Source organism: Mus caroli, unplaced genomic scaffold (assembly GCF_978045245.1).
Source record: "Mus caroli unplaced genomic scaffold, Mus_caroli_1 scaffold_7, whole genome shotgun sequence".
NCBI lineage: Eukaryota > Metazoa > Chordata > Mammalia > Rodentia > Muridae > Mus > Mus caroli.
In genome coordinates, this window is record NW_028227262.1 from 52,401,022 (window position 1) to 52,427,087 (window position 26,066).

The 26,066-nt window shown below is 40.2% G+C and overlaps 1 protein-coding gene and 1 long non-coding RNA gene across 5 annotated transcripts in view; both read right to left on the reverse strand.

Annotated features, from left to right (window-relative positions):
• Positions 1-26,066, reverse strand: part of Tafa1 (TAFA chemokine like family member 1) — a 526,210-nt gene that overhangs the window by 382,311 nt on the left and 117,833 nt on the right. The gene's annotated exons all lie outside the window — the stretch shown is intronic.
• On the reverse strand, positions 1,249-19,728 carry LOC115031340 (uncharacterized). Of its 2 annotated transcripts, none has more exons than XR_015047580.1 (5): positions 19,646-19,728; positions 16,598-16,676; positions 16,377-16,505; positions 15,484-15,728; positions 1,249-1,551 (listed from the first exon to the last, which is right to left on the reverse strand). It is a non-coding gene; the product is annotated as an uncharacterized LOC115031340 (long non-coding RNA). The 2 variants fall into 2 exon arrangements; XR_015047579.1 differs by lacking the exon at positions 19,646-19,728 and adding an exon at positions 18,754-18,837.

The following is a 26,066-nucleotide window of genomic DNA, read 5'->3' on the forward strand; positions in this document are numbered from 1 at the left end:
TACAGCCACATAGAGATTCAGAAGCTGAAAGGTGTGTGTCTGTGTGTCTGTGTGTGTGTCTGTGTGTATGTATGTGCTTGCAGTAAAGCATCCTATGTAGACTCACCAAGCTTAGAAGCAAACATATCTAGAACTATTTACCCAGCAAAATATCACCCACTGGTCAAATCCAGTCCCAGAACAAATCTTGTCCATGGCTTTATTGAGAAACAGCCACACCCATTCAATCACATCTAATTTTCCAATTCCTTACCAGATCTGAGTAATAGCAACAGAGAATGAACGCCCACAAATCTTACATACGGGAAAAGTTCACTGACATCTGCTCTGAGAGCCCATAGAGTGAACTGGCAGGTTTCCTGGTAAGTTCCTTCCCTTATATCAGCCTGGGCTCTTCACTATAAGGGAAGGTTCACACCATGGACTTTAAAGAACTCCAGCAGCTCTCCACCTCTAGCATTCATATGTATGCTGTGTGTCTTGCCTTGTTTGACTGTCGAGTTTCTAGTGTTCTTGCTTTGGGAAGTCTGTTGTTAACATGACTAATAGCTATCCTTGCAGGCAGCACAACCTCGAAAATGGTAATGGGTACACAATCTACCTCAGTGGTTCTCAACCTGTGGCTCACAACCCCTTGGGAAAACCTCTATCTCCTAAAATATCTACATTATGACTCATGACAGTAGCAACATTACAGTTATGAAGTAGCATGTTAATGTTTGGGGGCACCACAACATGAGGAACTGTATTAAATGGCTGCAGCATTAGGAAGATTGAGAACTGCTGGCCTAATTGCATCCATTTAGATGAAAATACAAAGACATGTTACTTAAAATCCCACACTAGTTAGATGAAGAGACTTGAATCACTTCTTATGTCAGGAGACTACTCCCAGGAGATCAGTCCATTCCTGTAGTTTGCACAGGCACATGGTTCCCCACCGGTCTACTAGTTATGTCTGCCTTCAGCTTAGACTGTTAGCTGGGATCAGATTCTATTTGCTTACCTTTGTTCCCAGGAAATTGTACAAGGTGTATGATGAATCAAAATCTTATTTTATTAAGACTTTTAAGTAACTATTTATTAAGGTTTCCAGAGAATTTTTGTGAGAAATTCATACAATCTATACCCCACAAGTTGAGTTTGAACAAAGATTATTCCATTACATCGTATGTTCCAAATGATCCCTGTGTGCAGTTATATAAGAGGGAGGGGCTGCTTCCAAAGTTTGCTAGGAAGCCAGATGCTTGATGCTTGTCCTGTGCAATAGAGTGGGCAGATGCTTCTGAATTTGAGAGGTCACTGAGAAATCTCAGCAGGATAGTGATGAATGCTATTGTAAGAGATGTGGCTGAAATCAGAAGCCCTTTTCTTGTCAGTCCAGGACTGGCAAAAGAATAAATGTCCAGCAAAGCCATTCTACCAGAGGCCCCAGTATTACGGCTGCTCTTTAGGGGTATATTTTCTAAAGGGCTTGAGTGAAGCTTCATGGCTGGTTTTAATTTCCGCTGATTCTAGCAGGAAGGTATTGATCTGTGGAACTGGTTAACCCTGTGGAGGAAGAGGTATGTCATCAGGGAATGAACTACCAGTGGGGGCTCTCAGCTGTTCTCCATTGGCTGAAAAGATACAGGTTTTCATCATTTAATCCAAGTCCTGCAGTCCAAGGAGCTCTGTCTCTTTGAATTAATAATAATAATAATAGACAATAATAACTGAAGGTGATGACTCTCTGCACTCCTCGTAGTGCATCCAACATACTAAGACAACCTGAAAGTGAAATGTACAGTCAGAGACACCTGGAGATAAACTGGAGGGGATGTCTTTCCCACTTAAAAATGACTAAAGAGACCACATGTGAGGTTTTATCATCTTGGGTAAATAAATGGGAAGAATAAAGTCTGGGAGATGAGACTGTGGGATTACTTAGTCATGTCTATTGATGAAAAGACAGTTCCAGAAATACTGAAAACTATGTTAAAAATAAATAAACTGTATTTTTTCCCAATCTGCCTGTATGCCTTCCAAGCAAGGTTTTATTCTCTTCACTCCTACTGCATTTGGGATAATTCATTTCAAGTAAAGGAGAAGCTGACTTCTCAGATGTTACAGATGGAATTGTGATCATGTAGGCTGTGATGACTTTTGATACCTCCTGGCAATACTCTACTTCTGACTCAAGATGACAGGTATCAATGTCTTCTACACACCACTAAACGTGGATTTCAGCATCTATTTCTATAGGATGCTCTAAAGAAGGCTTTAAAGCACAAAAGCCATAAACAAAAACAGAGGAAAATGGACAACTAAGTGGCATTAGTATTAAATTTCCCTGCTCTCTTCTGAACACTCTCCAAATACATATTTCCTGCCCCACACCAATCACTTCTGAAATCAATCTGAATGAAAACACAGAGGGTGGGATAGGATAAGCCAGACCCAACACTTGCAAAAAGAACCCAAGAACATTTTTCCTCTTTTCTCATTCATGGTGGCTAATAGCATTAGAATCAGGATGAGTTCCAATTCAGCTCCTCGTGTGCTAGCTAAAAATAGATCCAAACTTTAGGAAACTATGTGGCCTCCTCTGACCTCAGGTTTTCATCTACATAATAAAGATATTAGTATCAACTTAACATTAAGAAGTGCATATATTAGAGTATCCATTTATCCATTTTCTAGAATTTAATACATATTCAATAAATGAAGATATTTTTATTTTGGAAATGAAGATAAGAATATTTATCATTCCAAAGTTCTGATCACCGTCAATCAATCTTAACTTGTAAGGCATCAAACTGTTTACTATTTTGGATATAATAAGGTAAAACAGGTTTCTATGAATGGATAATTTGTTGTACAGCCCAGACTGTACTAGGCTATGTTGATACATTTCTTCTTTAGTGAATAACAATTACCATGCATCCATACTAATTATCCATTTCTATACTATATGTGAAGAAACTGAGCCCCAGAAACTAACATAATTTGCAAAATGTCATATTTCATAAGGAAATCCAGGGAGAAAGAAAAAAAAAGCACCAACCAGACAAATAAAAGTGTCTACCTGACTTCCTGGCTGATGTACAGGACCACTCACTAGACACAGTACCCATAGTCTCAGATCACATGACCACTTCTGTAACTTCATCCTTCATCCATGCCCAGAGAGCCTGGCTCAGAGCAGCCAAAGAGCTCACAGACACAGTGGCATTTGTCTATCAGGCCTTTCTGCTTCTAGACCCTATCTGTCTCCTGGAAAATCTTAAGGTCCATGGATTTCATTCCCTAAGCCTGTCTTTGTATAGCAACTTTGGTCCTGGGCTTACCTCATCTCATCTACTGGGTATTCCTGACACTATTCTTAGTTTCTTCAAAATAGCTCCAGAAACAGAAATGGTACCCGTGGGCCAAATGCAGCCTGCCTGATCCTGGGGTTTAGACCACCTGGTACTTGAAGGGGGAAAAAAAGTAATAACCTAATTATTGCCACCACCTGCCTGGCATCACTGTTGCATGCCTGTCTATTGCCAGGTGTGATGCTGGCAGGCTTGGATCAATTAGTAATTGTAACTGAAGCTGAATGCAATTAATTACATAACTTTAAGCTGTTCAACTTTAATACCCTGAAATTACTGCACAAGACTGATTTTTAATGAAGTATTGCGGCAAACAAAGGGACACAGTCATGAATAAGTACTCTGCAAATGTTTTCTTCAGATTTGGACTCTATTCAAACCTTGGGTAACTTGTTCAGATCTGACCCTTTCTGTTTTCCTCCTGGCACTCTAATGATTTGTTAATTTTCAGCTTGTGGTCCCTCAAAGTACAAGCTCTGTTTCTCAGATCATAAAGGAGCACGGCTTGTCCTGTGCAGCACATTATGACGGGAGCTCTCCAAGGCGTGCAGGTAGGCACAGAGTCTGACCTAGGAGACTGCAGTTGACAGTCATGGATTAGCTTGAGCTCTGGCTCAGATCTTAAATAAGACATAAGTGATAGCCCCTCTCTACTTCCATTTCCTCATCTATAAAATAAGGATAACGTCAGTGCTGGGGAAATGAGGAGAGCATGTAATGTCTGGAACAAATGCTGACTCTACAGTACCATCACTTTCTGCTAACACCGGCACAGGTCCAGGGATTGTCAAGACTTCTTAGGCTCCTCCATCATTATAGTCTTCACAAGGATCAGTCACTAGTTCTGCAGCTAACCATGAGTTAGGACTGGGAATCTGTGCTCTATGGGTTCTCATCATGAATTCCATTTAATGTAGATTATGTCTGAGGAGAACCAGTATGATTTCTTTAAGTCTGAGCTTTATCTTAAAATGGGGGGGGGGAGTATTACCTACCCCTCATGCTGTTGACCTGACAAACTGTAATAAGGCATGTAATTAATATAATCCATATATGTCAACTTTTATTTATTGTATGGCAGTTCACTATTAGAGGATTTTTTTTTCTTGATAATCCCTCTCTTATTTTTATTTTATGCTTTTTTGCTTCAGAATTTTGATAGCACAGAAAGTAGAGATTAAATGTTCCATGTGCATTCAGTAGATAATATAAGATGTGTGTGTGTGTCTGTGTGTGTCTCTGTGTGTGTGTGTGCATTTGCTCATGGCTGAGGCAAGGAAAATTATGTGGAAGTAAATAAATAAATTTTGGAGAGAGAGGAGCTAATCCTCCTTCCACATGCCTCAGGACAGGACAACCGAAACAGTGTTCAGGTAGCCAGAGAAGGAAAACCACACAAGGTCACTAGTAAAGCCCAGAGCAGGAGGGGATGAGAAGAGACAACTATGAGTCTCAAGGAAGCAGCACGTTTGGATACCATGGTATGAAGATCAATGGCTGTAAGCATTATTTATACAGAGACATGGTATTCTAACCAATTTCTTGAGATTGTACAATAATCTAAAAGCCAAAGGAAGTTCAGGAATGATTATAACAGGAGTTGGCTAAATGTTCACAGAACACATTTCTTCTTTGGGCGGGGGGGGGGGGGGGGGACTCAGGGAATTCCATTTAGCAGCACAGATTGTAGTAAGTTGGTCAATAAAGAATATTCATAACTGGTCCAAGTGCCACGTATAAATAATATCAAGTGCTCAGTTGTAAATGGGTTATCCATTTCAACTTCTCCTCATCGAAGCCTGGGGTTCTTTACTGAAAAGGGGGCAGAAAGACTGTAAGAACCAGTGGGTCTGGACAAGTGTCAACTCACAGCAGCTGTAATTACCTGCACAGGATCTTCATACTAAGATCAAAACAGTTAAAAACCCAGTATGGATGACATAGTGTCCCTGTGGCCGTACTCCTATCTGAGGGATCATTGGCGGTTGGTAATTGCTCAAGAAGGGAAAGCCACTCTCTTTTAAGGCTGTGTACACTGGTAATTTTGATATGCATGCCCCAGTGGATGGCCATATATTCATGTCCATATGGTTAGCACTAAATGAACTCAGGGTTGCAAATAACAATAAAAAAGAGAGAGACTTGAAGTTGGATAAAAGACAGGATTTGAGACACTATGAGAAACAGAAGGAGACACGATCAATATATTAGTGTATATGTTTATAACTCTCTCAATGAATAAAAGTATTTAAAATAATAGAAAGAAATGAAAATGAATCATATGGCATATATTAGATGAGTTAGCATTAGTCACTCTCAGTAGTCAAGTGATTGACACAGAATTTTCATATCTAAAAATGAAAAACTAGAAAACAGAGGCCAATAGATTTAAGGTAAGTAATGAACATAAAGTGAGTCACACATCTATGAATGAGTTTCTTGAAAAGACGATTTTCCATGTAGCTGTCCAAGCAAAACTAATCTCAAAAGCACATGTTCTCACCCTGGGTTACTGTGGTGACTACTTCAGAGGAGCCATATGACAGGGCTCTCACTCAACACTGGAGTGTTGCCTCTTAGCCTTGAGAGAGCCATAGCATCATCAGATTGAATGTGTCAAATCTTAACCATTCTATGGAGGTCTCTCTGGAAATACAAGTGATGCTAACACTCAGAGCCTGGAGGAATAAAATAAATAAAGCATAAACAAAGAAAATAAATCAGCCTTTGAGAGCTTGATTCTAAGGCTCTTCAAAGCCATAGAGGAGCTTTTCAACTCATACCCAGTGAGTCCATATTCATCCACCTCCTCTGGCTTTCTCAACAAAACATCATTCTTTCCACTCCTTCATCTTTCCACTTACCAGTTCCTAACCATGACCTTCCAGCTTCCCCCACTGCAGCACTTTCTAAATGGTCCTTGAATGTGTCCAGTGACACGTCACAAACCACTTCATTCATTTCAGTAATTTGAAGCATCTGGGAAGTAAATACCAGATGAACACTAATTGGATCTGATGTGAGTAGTTTGCTATTGATCTGTGTAGAGGCACAGCTGACACAGAACTAGACCACTTTAGATTGGTCACCATTTATACTATTTGCCTAGAAAATTTTGCTAAGCCTAAACATCAATGGGAAAATAACTGCTGAACCATGAGCAAAGACGATGACTCTTTTTCTTATCTACTGATGAACCAGAAGGGCATGATGAACCTTGACTTGGCTACTCAATTTCCAGACTCCTTAATTATAGAGTTATGATCCAGCCCTCACTTAGAAACCAAGCTTACTTTCCCCTTCCTCTATATGGAGAATGAGTAGTAGATTTCAATTTTCACTACCTTTACCCCCCAGTCCCAAGACTTACACACAGAACTCCATCTCTGAAGTTCTATGTTGCCTGGTGAGGTGACAGAATAGAATGAGCCACAAACCCTAGGATTTTTGAGGTAATCTTGTTGAAGTTTTGGCTCTTGAAAATGGGAAGTATAATCTACAGAACATACACCTAGTGTTAGTGAGGACTTCCTCTTCGTCATTTTGGAAGTCCCCACTTAAAACTAAACTTAACATAAAAGAAAGGGCAAGTTAAACGTGAAGCAGAGAGAAAGGCACCTGAGCTATCTGATGTTACAAAAGCAAATAAGTCACTTTTTATACTTCAGCCAGTTTGAGTTCGTGTCTCCAAACACACCAAGTCTTAAGTCAGGAGGTTGATGGCACTAGAGGCAGATCTTCACAAAATGCTCTGCACATTGTACAACAGGTAGAGTACATAAAGAGAGTTAACAGTGACAGGTGTGGAAGGTGTGAGTAGTATCTTTGTACACTTGGACACTGTGAGTAGCATCATGAGAGTGAGGGCGACCATCAGAGATAGCCATCCTGGGTTTAAATCACAAGCGTCCCATTTGGCAAGGGAACCTTCATGTCAGAGAGTTGCTTAGCTTCTTCAGTTTCCGAATGCTGAGTATACCCAATGAAGAAAGTCAAACCAATACCACTGAGTGATCCTGAGGACTCCACATGTTGAAGAGGATGCTGGACATAAGTTTATATCTCCCCAAAGTATAATGGGTATTGTTATTGTTGTTTGTAAGATATGGATATAGTTTGGTAGAAAAAGCACCTAAGTCACTCATTGCTTGGTGAGAAAACTATAAAAAACTCAACTCACCTATTTTCAGTTGGTGGGAAAAACAGAAGAAAATAGAAAGTTAAAATAAAGGCATCCAGCTAATCTAGTCCTGTAAGATCATATTTCCAAGATACAACCTCTGTTGACTTTTCCCTTGAACATGAGAATCTGCCACCACCCTTCATGGCTATGGTAGGAGGACATTTCAAGATTCATCTTGTAATGATTTGACTTGTTGATATAACAGTTGCAAAAAAAATCAATTTTATATTTTTTTTCCTTTTCCTTACTGCCCTGGGCTGTGAGTGATAAACGAGTGATTTACAGCAATGTCTAAGAAGGCAACTTGAGTATGTGCTTACAGGCCAATCCCCAGGCTTCCTCTTTAGATGAACCCTATTTTTCACCAACTTCCTCCCTCTGAGTGTGGTAATTAAACAGGGGAGCATACGAAACAGGGAAATTGCAAACCGAAAGCTAGGTTCATTTGGTGTTGTATCTTGGGTAACTGCAGGTGTGTGTTAATGAATTACATGACTGGTTAAATGAAATTAAAGGCAGCTGTGTATGTTTACAAAACTGCAGTCGACAATTACAGGTATCTGTGGCAGCCATAATTCATCCGTAATTGACAATTTTCCTATTACTGTATAAAGAAGCAAGTCATGTGGATGATCACAGCATTTGCCTCTTAGCGCCAGAGACTTTCCTTGGTGCCAGACCCTATGCAGCGTCTCCAAGGAAATAAGCAGAGCTTTGCAGAGAAAGTCCTCAAGGTAGAGGCAGTCACAGGTGACTCAGCCCACAGCTCCAGTCCCATAGCTCCAGCTTATCTATCAAGAGAGGAGAGAGGGTATACCCACACTCTGCAAACACACCACCTTTGCTTTTCACACCTTGACTACTTAATTCTGGAATATTCAGTTCAGTTCCTTAGAGTCCCATACCTCAGTCTCATCTTCCATTAAGTAGGAGAACAACACATACTAATATTTGAGTTGGCTTTATTTGAATAATTAAGATGATTGACTTAAATGATGGTATACACTTTGAGCAATGGCTGGCACCAAGTAAATACTTGGTGAATATCTATTAATAACTGCAAGCATTCATTTCCTTTACCATAAAGTGAAGGGGAAGTATGACTTAGCACATATGGTTGCCAGGGGTTGGAGTGAGGGAACCCATCCTCAATGCTTAGCTGACTAGGGCACACGAACACTCCATGTTCTGTACAGTCAAATGACCTAATAAATTAATATTGCTGTTTTGTTTCCAGTCACATTTTGGGCTTATGGCTGCCCTGTGCATGGGAGACCCCTGCACTTTCCCTCCATGATAGGAACTGGACTTCTCGGTGGCTTGATAAGGAAAAATCAAGAGCTACTTTAGCAAGATGATGGAGTTGACAGGAGAACTGAGCACGGCAGGGGCTGTGAGCAAGTGAGCAGAAAAGGGACAAGGATGTAGGCCACTGGCCAAACGCTAGTCTCAAATCTCCAAGAGGCTATTGAGAATGGACTTTCTCAAGTGCATGCCATGACAGAGGGGAGAAGCTGAGGGTCTGATAGGAGGGCCAGGCAAACAGACTACAAAACTAAATGTCTGAGGCACCCAGATGTGAACTTGTGTCAAAGTTTATTGCCTATTAGTTAATAGAGACCCAGCTGGAAGAAAACATTCATTCAGAATGCGGCAAGAAATTAAACGAATAAGCTCTGGGGAAAGAGCCTGTTCCACTGGCCATCAGAGGTCATGCTTTTAACCTATACAGAGTAAGTGTGGAGAATAATATGCTGCCATTATGGGTACAATCCTTTAGCTAAAAAAGGAAAAAAAAAAACAGCAAGAAATCTGTAAGAGAGGAAAAGGATTTTTAAAAAGGGTCTTTGGCTGTTCATTAGATAAACCAGTGAACAAAGTTTTTCTTGCCTTTTTCCACATAGAACTAATGACTTCCGGAAACTGTACAAAGGCCAAACATAAAAACCGTGGCAGAAACAGGGTCCTGATTTATTATTTCTAATTTCTATGCTGTACAAATGTGGCCGACAACGTCCTTAGTTCTAGACACTTTTCTTTCATGATAATAAGATCGTCTCTCAACATCTTAAATGTGTTTGGAATGTTGCTTTACCAAGGGGTTTTAAAAGATGTTCTCTTTGCATAGGCCACAGCAAATGTTTCCAATAGGTGTAACCATTAGGCAAAGCAGGTGAAACCCTACTTCCTTCACAAAGAACTGGTCACTTCATTCAGAAAGAATTGACCCTGTGGATGAGATTAAATGTCTGTGTTCCAAGTCTATCATTAGATGGCTGGAAAGAGCCAAGAATACACTCATTGGAGGAATAGATATAATACAGTCTACCTTCAAATATTTCACATGTTTCATTGATATGGCCACAGATCAGAGTCAAGGGTGGTCACAGATGGCCATGAATGCAATAGCATTAGTTCTGACAGCCTTGCATATTGTTTTATGTTTGGATCCATTAGCTGCAGCTACAGACAGAGACAGAGAAGAGATTCAGAAGTGTGCTTTACTCCATAGCCATTCCCCAACCTACAGCGGCTCAGTAGTAACTTTTACAGCCTTATATGATATGAAAATGATACCCATTGAGTAGAAACTCTGCTTTGGATTGGGAATTTTAATAATGACCTGACTTCAAAATTTCTAGTGATATGGAGCATTGGTGGTGACCTGCAGTTCTCAATCACTCCTGGCATCATGAAGCTACCAAGACACAACAATGGACTGTGCTGACACTGTTTATGGATGTGGACATTCGGTAAGTTATGGTGGCTATTTAACACTTACTTTTACAATAAGCTTTGTGTAAGGTGAGTTTGCATGATGAGTGCATGTTTTTCTGGCATGTTTGAGTTAGGTTTAAACAAGCTATGTGGATAGACTACACTCTCCACCTAATGATGTTTCTCACTTACTATAGGTTTATGGCACTACACCCCCAACTTAAGAAGAGTCTGTATTCACAGCAACTCAACAAGGGAGGCATGCCATGCCACACAGAGATACTTGGGAAAAATAGTGGGGATGGAAGGGTTAAATGTGAGAAGTCAGCTGTAAGGGACAATACACTCCATCAGATTTATTGGTTTCCTTAGGGAGTAGAGCAGGGTGAACAATTTAAGATTGACTTAATTTTTCTTTAAGTTTTCTATATACCATAGAGATGGTACCCAGTTGCCAATCCTTGACTCTTGAATGGTAAGGGCAGACGATTACTGTTTCTTAGATAGCTGAGCCAGGTGGTGCAAGTACATCTTTGTACTAATTAGTTTGCAAATAGAAAGTCTGTTTGCGGTGCATCGTTGCTGTCTCTTAAAACTTTTTGGTCCAGAGGTAGCAGTCACTCCTCAGCGAGGTTTTGTAAGATATCAAAACAACACAATATAGATTTTTAAAACTCTGCATGAGGGACATTTAAAGGTTCTTATGGTTTCTATTTGTTGTGTTTCAGCAAGTGAAACATATCCCTAAGTTGATTTCAATAATAAGTGTGTTTAAGCAAGAAATATGCTATATGAATAGTCCTACCCTACAGGAAATCAATATATCCTCATAATCAACAATTTAAATGAGAGGGTCTGCCCCCAAATTCTGTGAATAGTTTTGTCATGATGGCAGTCACCTTAGCTATATACCAGGGTCAAGTGCTCTGAGTCTCCTCCATAGAACTGTGATCTGGTCTAAAGATATATGGAAAAATCCAGGAGAAATTCTACATTAAACTTTGTAAAGTGTGCCTTTGTTCGTATTCTGTTTCAGTTGTTTTAAGGTAGTATACAAAGATGGGGAGCCATGGTTACTTTGGTTTTCAAGATTAATATGTGCTCTGACCCACAATCTTGCCTGATATCTTTCCAAACTTTCATTATCCTGGCTTTGAGGAAGCCTTTCCGATGTGTTCTGCGAAGGTCCTTCTGTAGCATCTCTTCAACACTATCTTGAAGGGCCATGAAATCCTGGAGTGTCACAGGCTGTTCACATATACTAACAGGTAGAACCATGGTCCATATGGTGCTTACTGTCCCTCAGTATTGGGACAAAATAAAGCCTTATATGGGTTTTGTCAAAGTACTTTAACAAATGCAAGTAATAACAGTTACCATCAGTAATAGTTAACCAGATAGGCAACTGATGGCACTTATATCATTGTTGTGTATTGTCACCATGCCAACTCTTTAACACGGTATTATTGGGATCCTATTTTCCAATTAGGAAATGGAGTTTTCTGTGGGTTGATGAAAGATTTTATTCTTAAGCACAGGGTCAAAGATCAGGGAGGAAAAAAATATCAGGAGTTGGGATTTGACATGAAATCTAATTACAGTGACTGGTTTCCACATAGAAAGCTAGGTTAAAATTCTCTTGGTGGAGAAAGTGGGAAATTAAAGGGAACTTGGAGAACAATATTTCAAATAAGGCTAATGTAAAATGTGTGGCTGGAATATGTTCTTAGTAAACATATTCTTGTTTTCTTGATTTGAAATGAAGAATACTGCCTAAGCAGACAAGATAAAACAAACATATGTATCTCCTCCATGAAATACATATTAGAGCTTTTAGGAATAAAACATGAGCCAGGCCTCTCTTGGCCCGCCCAGCCTCACAGGCAGCAGAGAGCAAATGAGAAGTCTCATGAGAGTGAGGTGATAAAACAACAATAACAAAATTTAGGAAATGCCTTCCAAGAATTTGTTCACACCCCAGCAGACACTTGGTTCTAACAAATGGTCGATTCTGGAACCTAGGAGCACAGAAAGTTATTTTTCCACAGCCCTGAAATTTGATTTTTTTCCTCCTTCATAAAAGAGTGGTTCTGCCAAGTTTGCTCAAAAAACAAAAGGATCTTTAAAAAAAAAACAAAAAAACCCAAAAAACAAAAAACCATAAAGTCCTCTGGCTTCTGGTGACATAAAGGGCATGCCAAAAATGAGCTGCCTATCAGGCACAAGGTTTAGTTCTAGTGACAGTTAAAGGGACAGGTTGGAATTGGGCTAGACTATGAGTTTAAAAGTGATATAGAATTCAAGGGTCCTGTAAGATCTTGAGAGATGACTTAGTCTACCTTTACGTCTCCAAGAATGAGTCTTCTCAATAACTATCTCTGTACTCTCAGAAAATAAAATTCACCCCATTTTAGAGAACATTGGCAAGAGGTTTTACTACGGACTTAGGCCAGAAGTCATTTCTTCTATTTCCCTGTAAACCCCCATCTTTAATCTTAGCTTAACTCAGTGCTCCACATCCTGGAGTGAGTCCCCCTCATTATAATCACCCTAGGGACATGTGATAATGCATGAAGGCCCTTTTTTGTTAAAACTGAAAACCCGAGGTTACCACTAAGGTAGCTGTTTCCAAGGATGTTGAGATGCCCGAGATAGGCCTCACAACAAAGAGTCTTCTGGGCCCATAGTTAATACTTTGCAATGGTAAAGCTGGGAGGAGGGTAGATAATGTAATGTTTGTGCCATGAGGGCCTAACTATACTGAGACTAAATTTCTTGTAATTCAGGAACCCATTGCTTCACAACCTACTGTAGAAGTCTTTATTAGAAAAATTAATTTATTTTCATTTTATGTATATGAGTGTTAAGCCTACATGGATGTCTGTGCACATGTGTGTAGTACTTATGGAGGACACAGAGAGTGATATATCCCCTGGAACTGGAGTTACATATGGTTGTAAGCCACCATATGGGAGCTGGGAATTGAACATGGGTCCTCTAGGAGAGCAGCCAGTGCCCATAACTGCTGAGTAATCTCTCTCTGCCCACACACACACACACACACAAAAAAAAACCCTTTGTAAACAATAATACAGACTAACCAGCTAGTCTTAGTAACTGGTAAGTGCTTTCAGAACAGAAATCACATATTGCTAATCCCTAACATAGGGATCTAACATAGGGAGTAACATATAAGAAATGATCAACATAATTATCTCTATATGGATATTTCACTAATCCAGTTTTATAAAAGAATTTTTTTCACAGATTTCCAGCATGGGCTTGAGATGGTCTGGGTTAGAATTGCAGCTCATCCCGTGTCCTTAATTCTGTTAGAGAGCCTAAGGGAGACAGCTCAAAGGGATGCATGGTCTTCCTGAGCAGCTGCAACCAAGGACTCTGTGGTTGTAAATGGAATTCAGCATTATAATTATAGATACATGAAGATTTTGCAGATTTTTTTAAAAAGGGGGTAATTTCCTAAGTGAATGTCAATGTGAAATTCACAAGGCTGGATTCTCCAAACTGCATTTTGCTCTGCTTTCCACAGGGCAGCCCTGTCCAGCTATGCACAGGTCCAGTCTATGGAAGAGAGCCACTTCTGGGAAGAATGTCTGAAAGTGAATGCAAGCTAGGCGATTCATGACATGGGGTATATTTAAAGTGTTCTTGGAAAGCTACCAGGCACCACCATCATAGACACAACCCATTTCTGTCTTAACAGGAACGTCTTTAGCCCATCCTGTTAGAGTAGGAGGCTTTGCCAACTTCCTTTAGACTTTAATTGATAACACACAAATCTGTTGCCACAGATGGTTAGGTGGGCAGCATCTGAAGCTGAGGTCTGGAGGAAGGCTTCCCACCCCCAAGCAAATGCCAGAATGTTCAAGGCACATCAATGTACAGTGCACCATGGAAACAGAATGAAGGGAAGAGCTATGGGCACACCACTAGAAAAGAAGCCGGCTGAGTGTAGAGCGTCCTTGTATGTGGAAGGTTAGAGGTTCCCAGCTTGCCTTTCTATTCCATGCAGGTGAAAATTATAACTCTATATTTACTCACTAGTGGCTGGCATAAGACCTTGAGCAACTTATTTAAGTTTGTCAAATTTATCAGGTCATTTCCCCAAAGGAGATAAATCTTTTTTAAAAAAAAATTAAATTGTTTCACTAATTGCTAGTGCTTCCAAGTATATGAAACAAACCACTCACAGAGCCTACTTCTGCGCACGCTCTCTCTCTCTCTCTCTCTCTCAATATGTCAGTAAGATCTGGTTATTATTTCAGAACCTTGGAAACCTCAGGTTCTTCAGGGACTCTGTAGAGTTACATCACGACAAAGGGCACAGTGACCCAGGTAGAAAATACCTGAGTTGGAATCACATTTACTGAACTCATCTCTTTTGGTGACAGATAACCGAAAGTGGACTCCAACTACCTTAAGGAATAAGAAGGAAGATGTCTATGCAACCTTATTAAGCACAGATGAGATACCTAAACAGCTATCTCAATGGGGAAGAATTCAGCTCTCAAAATAAGTCATTACAAACTGGTCTCTATGGTTGTCTTTCTTTTGTTTGGGATGCATTCTTCATCAAGGCTTTCTGCAGAGGCAGCTTCAAGGTCAGCCACACTTACATCCTTTGACTGTCAAGGCCCACTGACAAAAGAGATTTCCCAAAGCCACTAGAGAAATCAGAATTTATTCTCTTTTGCTCATGCCTTGGTCATGTGTCTCCTTGTGCCATCAGACCAAACTTGATCCAAGTTGATTGAGATGGCAAGGAATTAACCAGAAACCAGCAAGATAGATGGTCTGTCCCTTTCCTCCAGGGACCCAGAAGTCCTGACTATTCCTTCCACCTAGCAGTTGGCTTATGACTTCTTTACTGACAGATCAAGAACCAATTGGAGAACAGGACAGAATCAGAACCACTCCTACAACTACTAATGTGATTGAATCCACACCTTATACTAGATGCTTACACTGGTCATTTCACATGACTTGCTCAGGGGTAAGGAGTGCCTATCAGACACATGAGAAAACAGTGGCATAGTGAGTGTCCTGTGTTCCATAAGGGGTACTGCTAGGTTTCCACTCTAACACTGTTTTATTTTAAGGGGTAGATTTAGTAAGCACTCTATCTCTTCCTTTAACTATACAAATGCAAGCCTTGGCAATAGACAATTCATGTTATTTTAACACAGAAGCCACTATACTCACACAATGCTCCTGACAACTTTGACATTGTGCCTCTACCACATCCACATGACGTTCATGAAGAAGGTCATGAGTCTTGGAGAAGAAGCAGAATAGATGGCAATCAGTCTTCTCTGCTGTCTTGCTGGCCACTCAAGCTCTCTTTCTTAATAAAGGTCCTTGGAATCTTCTTCCTTCCCGTCACAAGTTGTGGGTGGTTCCAAAACTGAAGTAATCATGGGCAGAAATCATGAGTAGGAACAGCTGGGCTGAAAAGGTATTTTTGTGAGTTCATTAAAATCATGTCCAACTCGGGGCATGCCAGTGTCACCTGTCTATCATGCAACAGTTTGGCAGCTCTAGGAAGTAGGATCTTAACGAAGTACTGCTGGACACTGATCTTTGTCTTCCTTTCATTATTCTCAGACTTTAAAGCTAAGGATCTTAGAGCAAGAAGGAAAGGACACAGTCTGGGTACAATGTTCTACATATTGATCCATGGTTGTGTAACTCCGCAGTCAAATGGAATCTAACCTAGGACACTTCAGCCATCTTTCTCTCTGCACAGTAGACTCAGTTGACATCTATAAAAGCCTGCTGAGATCACTCTGAGAATGAGGGCTTTTTAAGAAAGGTAGGTCAGAGTATTCATAGTTCTGTTGGGTGAATTCTAGGAAGCAGCACAGTAGAAGAGCTACATGTTTAGGTTTTATGGTGCATTTAGTGGGGAAGCCCTGGAAATAAACAATATTTAACTGTCCAGAGAGGATTAGCTTGTCCTATAAGCTGGGGATAGTGGTTACATTGAGTGCTGCTGACTTTCTCTAAGCATTACTTATTTATCTATTTCTAGTGTGTGAGGAATATGTGTATTATATATGAAAGTAAGGAAACAACTTTATGAGATTGGTTTCCACCTTCTACATTTATGTGGGTTCCAGGGATGGAACTCAGGTCTCCAGTTATGGGCAGCAAATGCCTTCATCAGATGAGCCATCTCACCAATGCCCAAACTCCATGAAGATCATCTCAAATCACTGGATGCCCTTAAAATGAGAAAGAACATCACTTGGCTAGAAAAATGCAGTAATTTAATCTGGAAGGGCTTTCTGAAAATGTAAGTGCTGTTCAGGACTACCTTTGCTAAGACTTGATCTCTTCCTTCTGAGGGTGAAGCAGGCCACAACTCTGCACAGACATTAAGAAAAGGCACTCATCTACAAGCAAGCACAGTGGCAAATCAATGTTAGTACTCAATGCCAAGGGCTACCATCACCATATTTCCTTCCACCTAATCTGAGTGTGGATGGCTACTAGGACAGGCTCTCATGAGGCCATTTTAAGTCCTTTTTACTAGGTTTTACTCGCTGTAGTTTGACATGCAAGACTGGACCCAGGCCACAGCAATCACAGGTACATCAACTTGGATGGGACCTAGCATTGATGTAGTATATATTTAAAATTCTACATGCATCATTTCAGGTAACCCTGACAACTCTTCCACCAGTGAAGAACTATTATCTCAACTTTTCAGGTAAAACACAGAGTGTCATGGAGAAACTTGACCCAGTATTGTATTATACTGGCAGTGAGCAGTGGAGCTAGTCCCAATAAAGAGCTGTGTTATTCAGTGTTATATTCTCTATTCGCCATGTTACCTTGGGTTGAGATACAGCCCTGCAAGGGTCTAGATAAGCCTGAGAAGACTTTCTACAGACTGGGATAGATTCCTATACCAGGCTCCAGACTTAATATAAGTATAAAATCCAGAGCTCATATAATGGAATGAGCTCAACTTTTTCATGACCTCAGGGTATCCAAGCCATGGGGGGGAAAAAGTTGAAGCCCAATAAATCTTTTTATTCTATAAAAGGATGCAATCTAAATGTCTTGGTTACAGTAAGCAAGGCATATATTTGGGTTTTTTTTTCTTTCAAGAAGGAAATGAAAAAATAAAAAAGACAACAAATGGCCACAGACTGTCTTTATCATAACAGGACTCGCTGTGCCCACAGTGAATCAATATTTCCTCATAATGTAACTTGTTTCCCACTGAATTCCTGGCAGTGTCTACAGGGGAAAGCAGTACTTACAGTGCATTATTACTTTGGTGTTTGGTGGGGAATTATTCATCTCCCATATATTATTGAAACTGTGTTCACTTTACCGAGTCTATTCCCAACTCTAACTTCCGTGGTGTGTATTTCTCATCTTACTGCTATTTAAATACATAATTAATTTCTAAGGCTAATTGACCTGACATTTGGTATATCAATGTTTGCATGAGTTAACATAAACAAATAAATACTGTCTTTAAAATGATGATGGTAACAATGCATCCAAAATCCTACTGGAATTCCTTAACAATTAAAGGTCAGTAATGAGTTCCTGAATTCTAAAGGTTTAATTTCTGCCCATCAGAAATATAATGCCTGATTCTGCATGGCCACATTAAGAGAGGTAACTCACCAAACAGAGGCATTTCCATATGGTAGTTCATTGAGATTGTCTCTCATCATGGAAGCCAACTCTTGATAATGATACATGACTACCTGTGATATGGAGCTTTTCTCACCTGCCTAAGCTCTGGGAGTGGGCTGTGCTACTAGCCCTCACCCAGCTTCCCTTGAATCCATGGATAAAAGATACACATACAGGTTGTTCATTTTTAACTTCCTTTGGACACAATTGTTAGGTGCTACTATCTTTTGCCTACAGAAGTGTGCCCTTATTTACATTCTTATCCCTGCACCTCCCACCTGCCCTAAACTTAAAGTGGTTCATATACATCTAGTTCCTGCTAAACACCCCTGACCACCCACCTATAGGAAGAGCCACAGGCCACAGCTCCTTCTAAGACTTCACATGGTTGTTTGTCTTTTCGCTTTCCAAAGCAAGCTGAATGCTCTTCTCCTCCCTTGTGTATGTTCCCTTTCCTCCAGGGACCCAGAAGTCCTGCCTATTCATTCTACCTAGCAATTGGCCCATGGCTTCTTTACTGACAGATCAAGAACCAATTGGAGAACAGGACAGCATCAGGACGACCCCTACAACTACCAATGTGATTGAATCCACACCTTGTACTAGATGCTTACACTGGTCATTTCACATGACTTGCTCAGGGGTAAGGAGTGCCTATCAGACACATGAGAAAACAGTGGCATAGTGTACTCTAACACTGTTTTATTTTAAGGGGTAGATTTAGTAAACACTATCTGTTCCTTTAACTATACAAATGCAAACCTTGGCAATAGACAATTCATGTTATTTTAACACAGAAGCCACTATACTCACACAATGCTCCTGACAACTTTGACATCGTACCTCTACCACATCCACATGACATCCATGAATAAGGTCATGAGTCTTGGAGAAGAAGGGGTGGGAATCTTGCACCATCGGCTCATAAGTGATTCAGCCCACAGTTAAGTATCAAATCTATTCTTAATCCAAAGAATACTGTCTTTACATGGCTCAGCTTCAAGGAGGTTAGATGAAAAAGAAATCATGCATTCTCTAATACATAATTCTTTTTATGACCCTTAAATAGGAGGTGACATCCTGAGTTGTTCTATACATTGGGCATTTGCAGATAGGTTCATTAGACAATGTCAAGTTCTTTACCTGAATGTTTAAGAGGTAAATAATATGCTCATTGAGTCTACATTTTATTCACTTTACTACTAAGATTACCATATGTGGGGCTTGGAGAATAAAAAAACTTTCTTCCCAAGCATGACACCTTAGTGTAATCCATAAGACTCACACAAAATGCTAGCTATGGTGGCATGTGCTTATTAGTCCATTGATGGTAGAATGGGAACCTTGATAGAACCCTGGAGCTCACCAACCCCTAGCCTAGCCTAGCCTATTTGGTGAAGTTTCAGGTCATTGAGAGGTTCTGCTTCAAACCCTAAGTGGAAAGCATCTGGCGAGCAACACCTGAGGTTCCCTTGACTTGTACATATATGTGATGTGCATACACATATACGCATACACCCATATCTACATGTATATCCGTACATACACACACACACACACATACACACACACATCAAACAAATAGAGATAAGGATATGTATTATCACTGGAATATTTGACAAAAACAAAAGAGCTTTGAAAAGGGTAATTACGGAGTGGAGTACTAAGAAACAGATTTGGATATCGTTAGTACATTAATACCTACCCGCAATGCTATTACCATTTCTTGCTAAAAATCACAGCTTCTATTTTCTCTCAGGAGTTTCTTCGGGAAAGCATCAAGCATACCTGCCAGGCAGATATGAAGATGAACTTTCTGTGCCTTTCCTTTCATGCCTGCCATGATTTAATGTTTATATTCTCACTTTCTGCCCACAGCTGACCAATACAACTACAGGTCTAAGGGGCACCCCGCCAGGGTCAGCAGCCTGTGTGGCTGTCACTCTTCATCCTTCTCACTCTCTACTTCACTGGAACAAATGGCAAGATCCAGAGTGTAAAAACTCCCAAAGCTACCACAGTTTTTGTTTTGTTTCCCTTTCTATATTCTAGGAACCCAACAAACTTCTAGAACTTTCTATTTTGCATTATATACCTGCCCTCTACTATAAGTTTTACTTACAAGTATACTACAATTTTTAATTCACTCATTTTATAGAACAATTATTTAAAATCGTATCTTGTCTCTTAGTATAATCAGACAGGATATGTTATTTTTGAAAGGATGGTGAAGTATTGAAGGAAGGATGAGAAGTAAGTGGTCTGGGGGGACCAATCAGATCAGGGCATCTGTATGAAGCAGTCTAAGGTGACTAGACCCTGAGGGCTTCTTTGTTAGCTTTGCCTTGTTTTTCTGTTTCTAGGAGGTTCTGTGTTTGCTTCATGTGAGCAAAGGAAAGGTTTTGCTACAAATCACTTCCATTTTAAACCTGAAGAAAGACTTCAGGTAGCAAAATATTCCTACCATAATAATTTTGGGGCTCTCTGCCCTCTCTGATGAAAACTTTATCTTTGTAAATACTGTGTTGAGACTCTTTTCTGCCTACCAAGTCCTCAGAACTTGAGTTTTGATGAGCAGTCTTTCATTAGCAGGTGAAGGGAGGCCAAAATGTCCTTTGATATTTCAGCAAATCACTGGGCCAAAAATGTAAGTCACTGAGAACAGCTAATAAACTCTAACCATTCATGGGGATGCTAACTGATGGTGTCTACAAAGTGAATTTTAATCCTGTCTTTCCACCTATACCCATCCACAAAGGAAGCAATGTCAGACAATAAGAACTAAAGAATCACTCAACTCTTTATCTAGAGCCTGAAACCCTTCCTTTTTTTCATTATGGAGGGACCCAGGCCTATGGTTTCCACCTCCTTCCCAATGTGTACATTTTAGAAAGACAGAAGCACCCTGTGAAGAGGTTGCCATGGAGACTCCGTTCCAGGTAAAGAACAGTCATTATGGAAGAGTGGCATGCAACTTGTCAGCAGACATGCAGCAGCTGCCCTGCAGCGCTCAAAATTCCTGTCCCCCTTCATTTCAATACATGACTGTGTGTGTGTGTGTATGTGTGTGTGTGCACTTGCATGCCTTGCTTCACAGCAGTGCCCTTGTCACCCAAAGTGAAATCTGAGCTCATTCCAAGCGCCCATGGCCAGAACCCCGTCTAACAGAACTCTGAAGGCCACACTTTCTTCCATGCTTTCTTCCTCCCTCTGTGGACTTTTGGTGCAGTAGAGTTCCTCTGCATGGGATGAGCTTATAAAATTCTGACTCTTGCCCTCTCTGGCTGGGATGAAAATCAAAGTCCATCTTCCCACATTCTGGCAGAAATCCATCAGTCAAAACCTGTGCGTACACACATCTATCTTCCTCAAGTCTTATCTGCTCTGTTTCCTGGCTGAGAGTTATTTAAGCATAATAAAGTGAAGTTTCGTCCATTTGTTAGACAGAGCCATGCTACCTGGATTTGAATGAAGGATAGGATAACTGCACTGGAGATACATACACACAACCCCTACATGTTGATAAATGAATGTACTTTCATCATAGTGGGTGTTGTTTGGATGCAATATGAAAAATACTTTAAAAATTATTAGTACATATTCGAGCACTCACATGTGTGTGTGTGTGTGTGTGTATTATGTGCATGTGAGTGCATACTATTTTGTGCATGTGAGTGCATACATTTGGAGGTCTCAGGACACTTGGGCTCTTTCCCTTTACTTTTATACTAGTTCTAGGGATTTGAACTATAGTCACTGGCCTTGTACCATCTTTATCCACTGAACCATCTTGCTGGCCTCAAAGAGTCTTGACAGATTTAAAGGAATGAGAAAAACTAAAATATTCATTCTATCACAGCTGTTTAAATAAATGATCTGGCAAGTCCAAATGCTATGATCCTTAAAGCACTACCTCCAACTTTGCACATAAAAAAATATCACTGACATTTATCAACCATCTATTATGTTCCCATGCACAATGCCAAGTTCTTTATACTTAATGCCATTCAGTTCTCAAAACAACTTATGAGAGATAGTGGTATGTGACCAGAAAACACAGGCCTAAAGTTGCTTAGCAACCTGCCAAAGTTCATTCTTCTGCATAAGAGCCACATTAGCATCTGTTTCTTCTCACATGCTATCTGGACATCAAGAAATGTCAGTATTTAAGTTCAGAACCTCAGACGTGCGAGACATGTGTCTCAGACCATGTATTTGGATGATGCCAAGAAAAGAATCATGACCATTTCAGTTTCAGCAAGCTACACGTGTATCATGGCAGATGTTGTTCAGTGGCATAGTTGTTTGTGTGAGAATGTCTCTCTTTGATACAAAAGTTTAAATCTGTGTTTTATACTTGGTGATATTGTTTGGATGGGTTTAGGAGATGTGACCTTGCTGGAGAAAACAGGTCACTGGGGTCAGGTTCTGAGATTTCAAAGTCACATGACACTTCCAGTTTGTTCTCTATTTCTTGTGGTTCAAGAGGTAAGCTGTCAGCTGTTACCTCTAGCCAACTGCACTATCATAGATTCTTGTCTCTCTAGATTGTAATTCTAAATAAACTCTTTATTCTCTATGTTGCCTTGGTCATGGTATTTTATCACAGCAATAGAAGAGTACCTAAAAGAAATGGTTACCTTAAATCTGTTCTCCTCTCCTCTTTGATAGCAGGTGGATGTGCCCAGCCAAATAACTATATGTTCTATGTTCAAGTCTTGTGGATATATATATATATATATATATATATATATATATATATATATATATATAAAACCAGTTGAAATATGATAAGAAGCTGATGGGTAAAGCTGTCAGCAAAGCTTTTTACAAAGAGTCTTGTTTGGCTGTAATGAATCCCTTTTAGCTTCTCAAAGCCTTGTTCTATGTGTTTAGAATGTAACATGGCAGGCTGAGAGGTGAACAGTTATTCATCATTGTGAAGGAACTCAGAAGGTAAAAACAGAACATGAAGCCTCATGTACCACTACTGGTTCAAACATCATTCAATGTAAGAGAAAATATATGGGCCAGGGAAGTGATGATGAACATCAAGATGCTTGCTGCCAAGCTTGGAGACCTGAGTTTCATCCCTAGAATCCATGTGGTGAAGATGAAGCAAACTAGTTTCAGTGCTTTCCTCCACATATGTACTGTGGGATATGCATACCACCACCACCACCACCCACGTGTGTGTGTGTGTGTCCTGCAATGGAGATCTGCTCCATGAAGCCTAAAATTGGTTTCAACCAGAACATAATGGCATTGGATTAAGGAAGAAAGGGAATCAGAAATTCATGCCCTTGTCATCCCCCCAAACAGAACGTTCTGGGAATGCAGTCTACCTGTTGTTGTCTTTTAATGATTCCCCAACATGGCCAACAATTCCAGAAAAATAGCATGGAGCCCACAGTTTCTTCTCTACTCAAGCCCATAGATCATTTTGAAGCTCCAAGAAAGACTAAGTTTCAAGACATGAGTGTTTCAAAGCGAAACTCCGTTCAAACATTCCAACTCTAAGGAAATGTGCTTGGGACAGACTCCAGCAGGCCACTGACACTGACTGACAGCAAGAACCAAATGTTCCTCAACCTGGCGCAAAGAACCACCCAGCACTCAATGTGTCACTCTGAATGACAGCAGCTAAATAAGGAGCCTGGTGGACTTGGAAATAATTACACTTGACAAAGGAACCGCTACAGACTTCCCTTGGTATCCTGGGGTTTGAATCAAGACTTCCATGGATATTAAAGTCCACCCAGGTTGTCAAGTCTCTTGTATAAAATCATGCAGTAGTTTCATGTAACCTACATGCAATTCTTATTAACTTTATATTATCTATAGTGTGTTGTCTAATGTCATATTAATGCTACACAAATATTGTTATACTACGTTGCTTATGTAGTAAAGACAAAAGAAAAACCAAGCCTACACTTGTTCACTAAAAAAGTACATTGTGAATAGGTTCACTGCAAATAAGCAGTTTTAACATGTCTCTTGGTGGAGGTGTTAAACCTTTATTATGTGGTCCAGGCTGCATCAAACATACAGTACAATTGCTATAGACTCACATGTGCTCATTTTACAGATATGCACTGTACAGGATTTCAGGTGAATGAGTTCCATGTTGTAGCTGGCTGATGCATCTATGATGGGGGAATCACTGTATATACCTCAGGGATCCTTTCAAATCCTTCTCTCATAAAGAACTTTGCCTCCTAAGGCAACCCATTCCTGCCTTTGCAGGATTTCTGTGCCCTTGGCCCACATAAGAGCACTTGATCGAGATAGTTTGGATACCTCCTATCTCCCTTCCACCATACTGCCTAGTTTATATGGTTTCTTTCCTCTTTGAATATACCATCCCAGAAAGCTAGCAGCTATGGCCATATGATCTTCTCTAGAGCTAATGTCTCCCCTATGGGAAGTGTGAACTCAGACTGCTAACCTGTCTAGATGCAGCCCAGCCTCCTACAGCAAGGTTCATGTGCCATCCAACTTAGCTCAGGCAGGAGCTAAGAAATAGACAATCATTGTACAGTGACTAGCTCACAGCAATGGCTATAAAGTTCACTTGATCTACCTGGGAAGACAATAATAAAGACAGCTGTGGGTCAAATAAAGGAAACAACATAACAGTAGGAGGCAAGCAAAATTACAAGTAAGGATGTAGGACTGCAGAACAGGAGTGCTTGACGGTAATTAACCTTCAGACTCTCTAGGGAAAACACAAATCAACTAGTTGGCCAGCATAAGCAGCTTTGAAAGCCAGTAGTCTGGTGTGTGTGCGTGTGTGCGTGTGTGTTTGTGTGTGTGTGTGTGTTCTTGTGCAGAGATGATCGTGAAGGGGTGCTATTGTATTTTACCCATAGTGGATAGAACATTGATAAAGTATGAGAGTGCCACTTATAAGGAAAAAATAAACACCACTTAGCCATGGTTTTAAAGATCACAAGTGACCTATCATTTCTGGTTCTTGGAATCTTCCTGAAGGAATACAGTTCAGCTGAGCATTTTTAAAGCATTTTTCTTCTATTTAAAATAGATTCTTTTATCATAAAGTACACCCTGATTATTGTTTCCCCTCTTTCTACTCCTCTCAGTTAATCCCACCATCCCTCCTCTTCATATCTACCTCCTTTTTGTCTCACATTAGAAAAGAACAGGCTTCTAAGAGATAACAACAAACATAGCAAAATTAAATAGGATGAAACAAAAATTATCATATCCAAGTTGGACAAAGCAATTCAACAGGATCAAAAGAGTCCTAAGAGCAGACACAAGAGTCGAAGACCCATGTCTTCTCACAGTCATGAGTTCCATAAAAATACTACACGAGTAGCTATAACATATACACAGAGGACCTGGTGTAGTGGTATATAGGGCCAGTGCTTGCTGCTTATGTCTCGATAAGGTCATATGTGCCTTGCTTAGTTGATTCAGAGGGCCTTGTTCTCCTTCAACTGGACATTTTTTTACATACTAACTCATTATGATAAGTATGCAGGGCATATTATTTAATAAGATCCTACCCTGTTACATGCATTACACAGTTACATGATGGTAGCAATCCATAGTTAGACTAAGGCTCTGCCATCTCATGACTCTTGTCTTCTGTGTGAGGGAGGCAGACAATGCATATGGCACCCATCAGTGGAAGAGTAAGTAACTGAAACAAAGATGATTCAGCAAACCAGAAAAGGGGGAATCAGAAAGGGAACCAGAAAACCAGAATTTCCTGTCTTAGTCAGGAAAGAAGAGGGATGCTTTGTAAGAAAATGACATGTGTGCTGAGATACTCATGGGAAAGAGCCATCTCTGGTAAGGAGAAAGATTTTTAGAAAAATAAAACCAGGAGGGCAAAGGCCCTGATGCAGAAAGTAGTTTGATAAATTAGGAGAAAAATGCTGCTTGGATATAACAGAGAAAGAGAGAATGAGACGAGCAGAGGTCAGAGAGTAAGAAAAGGGGTGAAAGATTTTTTTAACCTGTGATACAAACTTGGTGTTTTTGTTTTCGAAGAAGGTGAGAAGAAGGAGAGGACAGAGCTGACCTGGGGAAGGATGCATAGCTGCTGAAGGAAGAAGTACTCTTCAATACATGATGGGAAGAGGGCAGACTTGGAG